The following is an 11,539-nucleotide window of genomic DNA, read 5'->3' on the forward strand; positions in this document are numbered from 1 at the left end:
GCCTCGTTGAAGTTCGAAGGAGGCGGGCCGTCCTCCTCGTACTCGGCAACCGCCCTCTCACGCCGATTGATGAAGAAGCCTGTCCCAAGTCGGGCCGTAGTCGGGATGCCACCGGGGATTCCTCCGCCGCTCGGGCGTGAGCTCGAAATAGTAGTGGTTCGTGATGGCCATCTCGCGTGGCACACCTACGGGGATAGGAGGGACCGGTATGCCTCCGACGCTCAGCAACCAGCCTGGTCGGGACGCGGTAGCCGGGCGGGCGGGGGTAGTTCGAGGCGCAAAGCGCCTCCACCTCCCGGGGTGTTAGACATACGATGGAAGCCATGGGAGAGAGTGATGAGGTTTGCGTGATATGAGAGTCCAAGCCTACATATATATAGTGGAAAAATGGCGGGAATGCGGGAAGAAAATAGGCGGGAACGAAGTGGCGCGCGAAACTTTCATCCCGGGTGGAGGCTCAAACCGCGACAAAAGACCGGGGAGGCTTATCTAGGAGGGCCTTTTGTCACGGTTGGTGGGCTGCAACCGCGACTAAAGATGTCGGCAGGATAATAAGGATGTGTCGGAGGGCCTTTTGTCACGGTTGGTGGCCGCAACCGCGACTAAAGCCGTCGGCGAGGATAAGGATGTGTCGGTAACCTTTTGTCACGGTTGGTGGCCGCAACCGCGACTAAAGGTGTCGGCAGGATAAGGACGCGTGGGTGGACGCACCTGCTCGATGAGATAAAGCATGTAGCGCACGACGGCTCGTCGAAGGAATAAGACAAAGTAGAAGCGGTGCCGTGCCTATAAAAGGAGCATCGATACGCCTTGCCAAGCGGATCAACAAGCCAAGCACGGTTTAATCTTCATTATTACATAAATGTAGAGATTGTCTTGGGAACTATATATGAAGAATACATTATTACATCGCCATCTAGTGTTGTGATCTTCTACGCCGTAGCCATGGAGAATCTTCATCATTTAGCAAGATGCTTGGGTCAATTTTCACCGTGAAGGGCGGAATTTCTTTAAACTTATTATAATCTTCCGACATGTCCTGTCTTGTCATCCACTCCCACGATGTTTCTTTTCCCCGAAAGAACTATGTGGCGCTTTGGCTCCTCGATTGATGTATTCTTTTGTTGATTTCTTTTTCTTGATTTGCTAGACATGTCCTTCACGTAGAAAACTTGAGCCACCTCGCCGGCTAGGACAAAAGGCTCGTCCGAGTACGCAAGATTGTTGGGATCCACTTGTTATCATACCGTACTTATCGTCAATATGTATAGCGCTGAGCTTCACCCATTTGCACCGAAACAAAGGGACCTTAAAAGTGGGACCATAGTCAAGTTTCCATATCTCCTCTATGTATCCATAATATGTGGTGGTCTGCCCATTCTCGTCCGTTGCATCGAAGCGGACACCGCTGTTTTGGTTGGTGCTCTTTTTATCTTGGTCGATCGTGTAAAATGTATTCCCATTTATCTCGTACCCTTGGAATGTACATATGTTTGAAGATGGTAACCTGGCCAACAAGTACAAGCTGCTCCACCGCGGATGGGTCATTAATGAGATGTCTTTGCAACCAATCGCCGAAGGTATTCATGTGTTGACGTGTAATCAAGGACTCGGGCCGGCTCCGGTTTATTTCTCGTAAAACATTCTTATGTTTCTCGATGTACGGAGCCACCAAGTCTGGAATTGTATAGAATCGTGTAGTGCGCTTGATTGAAAGAAATCTTGTCCCTCCACACCGTTGCTTTCCTTCCTAGTGTGCCTTTTCCGGTCGGCCTCCCCTCATACCGAGATTCAGGAACACCAATCGGCTTAAGGTCGTGAAGAAAGTCAACACAAAACTCAATGACCTCCTCGGCTCCGTAGCCCTTTGAGATACTTCCTTCCGGCCTAGCTCGGTTATGAACATATTTCTTTAAGACTCCCATGAACCTCTCGAAGGGGAACATATTGTGTAGAAATACGAGGACCGAGAATTCTAATCTCTTCAACTAGGTGAACGAGGAGGTGCGTCATAATATTGAAGAAGGATGGCGGGAACAACAACTCGAAGCCGACAAGACATTGGACCACATCTTCCCGTAATCCCGACAAAGTTTCCGGATCCATTACCTTCGAGAAATTGCGTTCGGGAATGCACATATCTTCACAATGGCTAGTCGAACATTTTCTCGGTAGAAGTCCCCTCAATGCAATCGGAAGCAATTGTGTCATAAGCACGTGACTGAGTCATGGAACTTCGGGTTCCGGAATTTTTTCTCCTTCATATTTACTATCCCCTTTATATTCGACGAGAAACCGGACTGAACCTTGATACTGAATAGGGCTTCAAAAAGATCTCCTTCTCTTGTTTGGTAAGAGCATAGCTCAGCGGGCCCTACAAACCGCCCTGGATGATTGCCGTTTCGTCCTTTATGAAGTTCCCGGTCCTCCCGTGCTTCGTTGTATCTTTTGTCTTTCCATACACGCCCGTAAAACCTAGAATATTCACACAAAGATTCTTGGTCGGGTGCATCACGTCGATTGCGTAGCGGACTTCCGGGACTTTCCAATATTCTAGCTCCCGGAAAATAGATTTCTTCTTCCACATGGGCGCGTGTCCGTCATCGTCTTTCGGAACGGGTCGACTGCCTGGACCCTTTCCAAAGATAACATTTAAATCCTTGACCATGTCAAATATATCGGCACCACTACGGGGGACAGGCTTCGGACGGCGGTCTGCCTCGCCATCGAAATGCTTGCCTTTTTTCCTTAAGGGATGCTTGCGCGGAAGGAAACGACGATTGAACGGGTACACAACTTTTCTCGCTTTTTCCCAAATATTTACTTTCGGCCTCATCTAAACAAGTGTGTGCATGCATTGTATCCTTTGTTCGTCCGTCCCGAAATGTTACCGAGAGCGAGCCAATCATTGATGGTTACGAATAGCAACGCTCGTAGGTCAAATTCTTGCTCCGTGTGCTCATCCCACACACGTACACCCGGTTTGGCCCACAACTCCAAAAGTTCATCGACTAATGGCCTTAGGTACACATCAATGTCGTTGCCCGGTTGCTTTGGGCCTTGGATAAGCACTGGCATCATAATGAACTTCCGCTTCATGCACAACCAAGGAGGAAGGTTGTAGATACATAGAGTCACGGGCCAGGTGCTGTGACTGCAGCTCTGCTCCCCAAAAGGATTCATGCCATCTGTACTTAGACCAAAGTATAAGTTCCTTGCCTCACTCGCAAAATCCGGAAACTCTCTCCCGATGTTTCTCCACTCGCCGACCATCGGCGGGGTGCCTCAACATCGCGTCTTTCTTACGTTCTTCCATGTGCCATCGCAACAACTTGGCATGCTCTTTGTTTCGAACAAACGTTTCAACCGTGGTATTATTGGAGCATACCACATCACCTTCGCGAGAACCCTCTTCCTGGGTGGCTCGCCCTCAACATCACCAGGGTCATCTTTTTCGATCTTATACCGCAATGCACCACATATCGGGCATTTATTCAAATTCTCGTACTTCTCACCGCGGTAGAGGATACGATCATTAATGCATGCATGTATCTTCCGCACATCTAATCCTAGAGGGCGGACAAGCTTCTTTGCTTCATATGTTCCGACGGGCAATTCATTATTTCTTGGAAACAGACTTCTTTAATATTATCATCAATTTCTCAAATCCCGAGTCGGTCACACCGACCTCTGCCTTCCATTTCAGCAATTCCAATATGCTACCCAGCTTTCTATGCCCATCTTCACAACCCGGGTACAACAATTTGTGGTGGTCCTCTAACATCTTGTCGAACCGCAACCTCTCCTTATCCGTGTCACGGTCTCTTCTTGCATCGGAAATGGCCCGACGAAGATCATCATCAACGGGATCATCCGATGCCCGTTCTTCACCTCCTTCTTCTTCATTGTCGTCCATTGCGGTATCAAAGCATTCGAGAGAACATAGATCGATACTTCTCATCATTATCTTCTTCCTCATCGCCGTCTTCCATCATAACCCCTTCTTCTCCGTGCTTGGTCCAAACATTATAACTCGGACATGAACCCAAACCGAAGCGGTGGCTCTTAATATCTCTTGAGCAAGAGTAATCCTTCTCGTTCTTACATTTTAGACATGGACAGCACATAAAACCTTGCTTCGACTTGTTGGCCTCGGCCACAAGCGAGGAAAGAATTCACGCCCTCTCCGAAAGCGGGAGCACATCGGTTACCGTACATCCATGGATGACTCATCCGCATCATAAGTACAATTATATATGTATCGGATGCAATCACCTTGCTAAAATTAGTATTGTACGGACTATGCATATATATATAGTCGAGAAAATAGTTGCTAACCTTTTTGGATCAAAAAGAGGAGAAATCTTATCAAATAAAACCAAGTGGCATCCCTCTCACAAGCATTCCATCAAACACCTCTTGTGCACATGTAGAAAAAATGAGCTAGCATACACCTCCACCTTCACCACCAAGGAAAAAATGAGGTGGGGGGGGGGGGGGCCGGCTGCTTCTATATATATAGGGGGGGACATTTTGTCGCGGGCCGTATTACGACCCGCGACAAAAGGGTGGCCACGTCGCTCCTACCCCTTTTGTCGCGGGTCGTAATACGGCCCGCGACAAAAGGCCGCGACAAAAGCCTCCGCGCGCTCCACATGGTTTCGGGGCGACGTGGCCAGGCCATTTGTCGCGGGTGCAGGCGCGCCCGCGACAAAAGGCTCCCACGGAAGCCCTGTTTTCCACTAGTGCCCCAACAGCAGGCGGCCGCGCCATGGCATCAAGCCGGGGCGCGCATCGATCTACGTGCGGTGCGACCTCGGGAGGCAGCTGGGATGGTGGCGACGCCGTCGGCATGGAGATGGGCCAGCAAGCAGGGACAGGGGAGGTCACGTACGGCCACCTCGACCACGGATCCATCCGCGACCGGCTACCGGCGACCAACCACCGGCAGCTAGAAGCGTCGGTGGGCGGTTGTGGCGCCCGACCGCATATACTCCTCTACATCCTCTTTCTTTCTCCGGCCTCTCTTCTTCCGGATGGGGCGGGGAGGGTGCTGACCTTCGCCGGCGCGCCATTGGCTACACGACGACATGGGCATCCCTACCAGCCTCGGGTTGTAGAAGGAGCGGCGGGGGTCGGGGTGATGAGAACGACGAGCGCGCCATTCCCCGACCACCGGCAACCGGTTCCGAGGAGGACAAAAAGCAAGTCAGTCCTCACATCTGAGCCTTCTTTTCCTAATTTTCTTTCCGGATACGTCACTAGGTTTGTTTCTTGAGCTATGTCAATGTTCATGTACTCCACATTTATAATTTTCCTGTGTTGACGTGCCCTGTAACATAGTTGTGTCGTCTATGCAGGCATAGTCGTGAATTTTACAGGGGAGTGAAGCATACCAGCTGCATGTTTCCTAGGGATTCTATATGGTGCTGCTGGTAGATGAGTCATTCCTGGATGTTACCAAGCCTTGTGGAAAACCTCAGCATGCTATGGCACCAGAGCTTCCATTGATTTTACTATTTTGCCTGCTTAAAGTCTGTGTTATGTGTTCATCAGGTATGTCCCGCTGAATGATGCTTCCATGTGTTATTTCAGTTTGCCAGCTACTTCAGCAAGCTATTCTAGCAAACTAATGACAAACTTTGGAGATACATGATTTTATCCCTACATAGTGTTATGAGTAACAATAAGCTACGTGAATGAATTTCGATTTATCGACTCATGAGTAGTAACATTCTTGCTATGTAAAAGTGATCTCACATGCATGTTTGAAAAGAAGGTACGCTAGGAAGTATTTCTATCTTTTAGATGGAATTGTTTTTGTCTTGGCCTGATGCCCGATAAGCTCTGTGCAGGAATTCTGAATTTTCCATTCGTGGGTAGTAATATTGTGGACCCTGTTGTGCCAAAGTGAGCTCTTGGCTTTGGATTTTGTTAAAATTTAATGGTGCTTAGCTTCCTATTGTTTTTTTTTGGCACCCAAAATCCTCCCTCGCACTGTTGATTCAGTTAGAGTATTTCTCGGCCTGACCTTACCAGTACATATCTCAAACAAGTGAGTCAAGATTCTCATATATGAAATTGTGTGTGTCTGACTGATTATATTCATCTGAATGTAAAATTTAGATTTTCAATCGCTATAGAGTGTTCTGCGTGTTCAGCCCCATGCCAATGATTCTAATATACTTATTATTGTGTATCCAGCTAACTAATAATGTTGTATGTTTTTATTTTCAGGATACATCTTGCACCGATGAGATCAGAAGGTCCAGGTCATTGTTTTGGTATGTATATGTGGCTTACGCTGAATTTTTTTTCATAAGGATTGTTTGTGTGTGAAACTATCAGTTGGTTTATGTTGGAAGATAGCGAGTTCTTCGATAATTTTACTAAACTGGTGTCTTTTGGCTGAAGTTATTCCAATGCGATAACTGAGCTAAACTTCTTGTTGTACTCATTGGTATCAGAGCCGTGTTACGGAAACTGAGTCAGCATCACATTATTTCTAGGATGGTTGAAGGTAATTATTTCTTCAAAACTATTTGATTTCCATTGAGTAGTCAAATTCTTCTCTCTTTATTTTTTCAAAGGAAGCTGAATAGAAATCTCCGTCAATATTTATCGAATGGCTATTTGTTTCCTGAGAAAACGAAAGCATATCTGATCATTCACATGAGGCATTACAACATTTTGCAGTGTGTTCATTTTTCTTGCAAGTAACGGATATTACAGTGCCAGCCTTGATCAATTTACTACTTAACACTGCTGTTAACTAACCATAAGTTTTAGCAATCTTCTCTCTTTGTTTGGGGTATAGTTGCCTGTTTTGATGAGTTATATAAGAGATTGTCTGTTCTGTTCATCGTTGCATTTTTTATCAGTTACTGCTACTGGATTGAACAACAACAGCTACTACAAATTTAGGACAAATGTTATTTGAAAACTTAGTGCACACCAGTGTGTTATGCCCCTTCACCCCTTTTAAGTATTTATTGGCAATAAAAGTTTATATAAATGATTGTCCGAACATCTGCAAGCATAAACAAAAGATTATATTCGTTTCCCCACTACAGTAGCTAGGTTCTTTTGAATTCGTGTGTTGAAGCATAAACTCTCGACGTTTTGACCATTTCAATTGTTTATTGGCAATAAGAGTTTATATAAATAATTGTTCAAACATCTGCAAGCATAAAGGAAACACTATATTAAGCTCGCCACAACTGTAGCTAGGTTCTTTTGAATTGTTGTGTTGAAGCATGAACTCTCGATGTAATTGTAATCATGTGTACTCTACACCATGATTCCTTTACTTTTTAAGATATGGTGATTTGTGACCATTTGTTAAATATATACAGTCCCATCCCATATATACGAAAAGAAACAGGCCCATACTTTCATAGCTCCTCGCCCTCAGACCGTAGAACTTGCCTGATGTCTACTACCACCTCGCTGAACAAAGCAAGAGATAGCAAGGCTGGTGCCTATATAAAAGAGCAAGTGCGCTGTGTGTAGACACTAGACGGTACCGCTAAGACTCCCGACTCCTGGATATGGACAGACGCTATATGGTCCGCACAGAAAATAACGTTTTTCTATAGAAGAAATTAATTGGTACAATTTTATAATGACCTGATGGGCACCCCACAGAGTCGGGTTACCCAATGGGTACTGGCATGGGTCTAGCACAAGCCCCATGGGTCGGGTCATGGGTCGGAAGTCGACCTAATAGGAAGATCAGGCATGGGTCTGGCTGACCCGACCAAGCCCGACCCAATTGCCAGCCTTAGGTTAGCTGCTATGTCAGGTAATTTGTCCAAGCAGTTATTGTAAGCTAAGAAGCAATATACTCATCCCATGAGCATTTTATGTAGAATATGAGCACTTGATCCTTTAGAATGACAGTGTTTGCAAGATAGTATACAATAGCATTTTCTGAATTTGTGCCACAATATGATTTGCAGATAGAGACTGATATAGATGATGACTAGATCTTAAACTGAGGTAAATGAACAAACTTCTCCAATCCGTTTTTTAAACTTACTTTATCAAGAAAAAATTGCTTTACCTCTGTGATTGCGATTATATGTTTGTAATACATGGGATTGTGGAATTTCAGCTGCACACACTCTTCTCTATATATATACATACGTATGATATTGTAAGATGATAACAGCTTCCAAGGATTATTCCTAGCTAGGTAGAACAATAAATTCTCACAAGCCTCCAATAGGTCACTCTTCTAAAAAAAATTACATTAGTTAAGCAAGCAGGCTGTTTGTTTATCCTAGAATGATACCCTTTGTCTTTAATTAATCAATTTTATAGACAGGTTGCTCATTATAATCTTCTCTTTCATACAACTAATTCTTCCCGAAGAAGTTCTAATAAATAATCAAAAGTGAAGCACGATGATATTGTTGTACTATGAGTATTTTGTGAAACCACATGTAATCTACCAACTAAAATTTCTTCCAATTTGATGCATCCATACGAACAAACAGTAGCTTGACTAACTTCTTTTTTCTGCAAGCAATGAAGTAAAACAAAACATAGTCCCCACATTTCATTGGGCCGACTGCCGAGACTAGAGCACCTGATAATCTAAAGCAGCTCAGGAAGACCGTTTATGCACGGTACCCACTGCCGTCACCACTATGTATACTTGCCAGTTATGTGCTTTTGTATATGTATGACAAACACCTTTCATTGTGTTTTTATATTCGACTGCAGATCATCAAATATGCTCTAAAAAACAACTAATATGAGCCAACTGTGGCTGGACGATATTCACCTTTCTCAAAAACAACTCTATTTTCCATTTACCTTTCTCAAAATGTATTTCTTTCATTATACTCCAAGAAACTAGCTACTAAGCTTTCTTCAATATCAGTGTCCCCACCACATTAAATATGCATTGAATCAGATCAATACCGGAAAATTTTACATGATGTTAGTCTTGAGATGATACTATACTACCAGTTTTTGGGGTAATAAAGTTACAAGTTTCTGAATTTTGTTTGTCATTTGGCAGCAAGTATGTTTGAAAGAGGGGAAGTTCGTGTTGGGTTTCCTGAATTGGTTGCTATACGTCTCCTTCCCACAAACACGACGATTCCTTGGATGATATTAATTTGGTTCAAATATTATTCAGACCTCACCACATGCTATGTCTACCTATGGATCGTTCTGGTGGCAAGACAATGTGCAGTTTGAGGAATCACTCATTGTTCAGTCAAGGCTGGTGACACAATATCAGTATGGAAAGATCTCTGGACTAGAAATGATATCCTGCAGTATCAGTTACCTCATTTATTCTCCTATTCGGATCTAGAAGATGTTTTGTGTTGCAGAGTACTTGGAGAATAATGACCCAGCCATGCGCTTTGCTTTGCCATTGTCTCTGGAAGCTCATGAGGAGCTGCATATCTTGGACGAGCATGCCAATAGTATTCAGAGGGAGGTGTTGCAGCCAGATGAATGGCGTTATGCGTGGGGAGCTAAGGATTTCAGAGCACAGAATTACTGGAGTACAAGTTTGTATTCACACCTATCTGTCATGTCCCTTTACTTCCTAAGATATGGAATACAAAATGTATGATGCAGCACAAAGTTTATGCCTGGCTTCTGACTATGGATAGACTCAATACCCGATACATGTTGGTTTGGAGAAATTTCCCCATTCCCAATGTTAATTTTGTCATCTCTCAGTTGCACAGGGAGACAAGTGACCATCTGTTTTTGACTTGCCATTTCAGAGCATCCTGTTGGTCAGCTAATTTCAGGGAATTGTTTGGGACATTTGAGCCTTGACCTGAGTAGTAGAATCTCGACAGCTGCACTATTATGGAATAATCAACTGTTTACTGAGTGTGCTATCCTTTGTGCTTCAAACATTTGGAAACAAAGGAACATGAGGCATTTTGATAGTGTGGAGCCGAAGATTCAGAGTTGGCTTGCTATGTTTTCAGTAGATTTTGATAAGCTAGGAGGAGCCAGGGTTAAACCTGAGTTTGGAGATCAAATAAAAACTTTTGTAAGTAAGTTAAGAGTTTTGAGATAAACGTGTAAATATGTTGTAACACACATTTATTTTTTAATCAGTATGAGCCTCTCATGCTGCTATATTTGCTGAAATAATACACACCGTGTTTGAGCTCGCCTAATTAAATGCACGTTTATTTCTCCCCTTCAAAACGTGATGGTTTAACTAACTTTGATCAGTTTTTTTTTTAAAACTAACCTTAATCAGGACGACCGGTTCATCTTTGTTACCCTTTCTATTATAACTTGCTTAGTAGCAGCAAACAAAATTCTCTTCGCAGATTTTAAACCGTTGTACTCACTGCAGCTCTCTTTAATTTAAAGAACTCTCAGCTAATGGAGATGGTTTCTGTGCTCACATGTTGCCTACGACAGCCTCATATCTCAGGCGACTTAATCACTTAAGTTGCATAAAAGGGTTGTACGACCAACGCTCACTTCTCTTAGTATCAACTACAGTTCCCAAATGTCTACTATATGCTATTCTATATATTATACTGCGTGGAATTTTCCTTCAGCATGCACTTGTTAGAAGAAATAAAGTCGCTGCTACCGAGCAAATACAGAGATAGGTGACATTACCGACTGTTGATGAATCAATCCACAGTCATCGTCGGTTCGCTGCGTTCCCCCACTTCTCCCTCCTCGCTGCATGCGACGACACAGCATGCCGCACGAATAGGCTTTAGCGGCTCCGCACGGAGCTTCTTCTGCGCCGCCCTCCGCCCCAAACACGCAGGCCGTCAGTGGTCACGGCGATTGACCTTCGCGCTTGCGAGATGGACGGCAAGCCAGCTGCGGACGGCATGGTTTAACTCCCGTGCAGCGGTGGCCCAAACGACCGACAACAAGCGACGAGAGACCATGCTATCCGTCGCCGCCCTTATCGCCCCCGTCCCCTCCTTCGCCTTCCCCACGGTGCTGAGATTGAGAGATCCACGGCGGCCTAGGCTCCTCCACGGACCGATTCACCGATATCGACGGGGCCGTAGCAAAACTGATGGCCATGCCACGGGCGGGATGAAATCGGCAGCGTATGGGAGCCGACTGCTCATCGGATTTGGGCAGGGCGAAGGCCGGTGGGAGATGCTGGTTAAAGGGTTGTCTTCCAGGGTGAGAGTTGGGCAAGTGAGGAGTGAGGGGTAGGTTTGACGGTCAAGCAAGCTGTCACCGCAAGTGTCACAATCATAGCTACTGCCTCTATACTATTTACATGACAATTACCTATTTCAGGATACAAGTTTAACTATAAATTTAGTTAATAAATATAAGATATATGCCATAAAAATTATATCATTGAATTCATATTCAAAAAATTCTAATAATATAATTTTTGTGATATATATTTTATTGACTAATTAGTAATTATTTTTCTCGAATTTCCTAATAGCCATGTAAACCGTTATGTAGGGATCAGTTGTTGGTCTCACTATTGCTTGTGTTATTGACTTCACGCATATCACCGGGTAATTTATGTAAATATTTTTTAAATATTTAA

At 44.4% G+C, this 11,539-nt stretch overlaps 1 long non-coding RNA gene across 4 annotated transcripts; it reads left to right on the top strand.

Moving 5' to 3' along the window:
* The first annotated feature begins 5,271 nt into the window (after positions 1-5,271).
* LOC124660033 lies at positions 5,272-10,163 on the top strand. Of its 4 annotated transcripts, none has more exons than XR_006989782.1 (5): positions 5,272-5,556; positions 6,238-6,284; positions 6,415-6,520; positions 7,962-8,633; positions 9,032-10,163. It is a non-coding gene; the product is annotated as an uncharacterized LOC124660033 (long non-coding RNA). The 4 variants fall into 4 exon arrangements; XR_006989784.1 differs by having other exon boundaries at positions 6,468-6,520; positions 7,962-8,668; XR_006989783.1 differs by having other exon boundaries at positions 6,468-6,520; positions 7,962-8,656.
* Positions 10,164-11,539: the final 1,376 nt, after the last annotated feature.

The sequence above is a fragment of the Lolium rigidum genome, chromosome 6, assembly GCF_022539505.1.
Source record: "Lolium rigidum isolate FL_2022 chromosome 6, APGP_CSIRO_Lrig_0.1, whole genome shotgun sequence".
Taxonomy (NCBI): Eukaryota; Viridiplantae; Streptophyta; class Magnoliopsida; order Poales; family Poaceae; genus Lolium; species Lolium rigidum.